At 40.7% G+C, this 1,085-nt stretch overlaps 1 protein-coding gene across 1 annotated transcript in view; it reads right to left on the bottom strand.

The window, feature by feature from the left end:
• The window catches only part of LOC109471696 (tyrosine decarboxylase 1-like), a 9,564-nt gene that overhangs the window by 2,199 nt on the left and 6,280 nt on the right, over positions 1 to 1,085 (bottom strand). The gene's annotated exons all lie outside the window — the stretch shown is intronic.

Consider the following 1,085-nt stretch of genomic DNA (forward strand, 5'->3'; position numbering starts at 1 on the left):
ACTAAAGACCTTCATTTTAACCTTCTTTGGAAAAAGAAATGGACGTATTGATGAAATTTTAAGGAAAATAACCTGTATATACCTGTTCTAATGATATGGTCCGCCATCTTGGATTTTGGCCAATGACGTCTTCAAATTAGCATAAATTATGCATATCTAATGATAAGATTTAAATAAATTCATATGGGATGTTATTAATATTAGAAACCATGAGTAACTTGACATAAAACCCATAAAATTCTATTGTTGAAACAAAAATTACTAAATTTAGCAAAAAAGGCCTGTCAGAAACCCGTTGCCATGGCAACACAAAAAATCATTATCTTATTCCAATGGTTGAAAATTGTTGCCAACAATATTTTAGGAAAAGTCACCAAGTTCGGTTGTTCTAGCCCCAGCCGTTCAGATGCTATGTGACATCAAAGTTGGCGTGGGCACTTTTAGCCCCCCCCCCCGGTCTAGATAGGGTTAAGGTTAATATGATGAAAATTTTTGTTACATATTACATGCCATTGCACAGCGGATCATAGCTACATGTCGGGAGTATTGTCCAGTAACATTATCAGGGTGAAAGGTACGAAGTTAGAAGGTACGAAGTTGTACGAAGTTGTACAAAGTTAGAAATGACTTGGCCTTACTTTGTACAGAGGGCGAAGTACGAAGTTGTACGAAGTTATGACGTAATCTAACTTCGTACGGAGGGCCTGTGGTAGCGTACGAAGTACGAAGTTGTACGAAGTAATGACGTAATCTAAGATCGTGTGGAGGGCCTGGGATAGCGTACGAAGTACGAAGTTGTACGAAGTAATGACGTAATCTAACTTCGTACGGAGGGCCTGGGGTAGCGTACGAAGTAATGACGTAATCTAACTTCGTACGGAGGGCCTGGGATAGCGTACGAAGTACGAAGTTGTACGAAGTTATGACGTAATCTAACTTCGTAAGGTGGGCCTGGGGTAGCGTACGAAGTACGAAGTTGTACGAAGTTATGACGTAATCTAACTTCGTACGGAGGGCCGGGGGTAGCGTACGAAGTACGAAGTTGTACGAAGTTATGACGTAATCTAAGATCGTGCGGAGGGCCT

This window comes from Branchiostoma belcheri, unplaced genomic scaffold (genome assembly GCF_001625305.1).
Source record: "Branchiostoma belcheri isolate BF01 breed outbred unplaced genomic scaffold, Haploidv18h27 scaffold254, whole genome shotgun sequence".
In the NCBI taxonomy this organism is placed as follows: domain Eukaryota; kingdom Metazoa; phylum Chordata; class Leptocardii; order Amphioxiformes; family Branchiostomatidae; genus Branchiostoma; species Branchiostoma belcheri.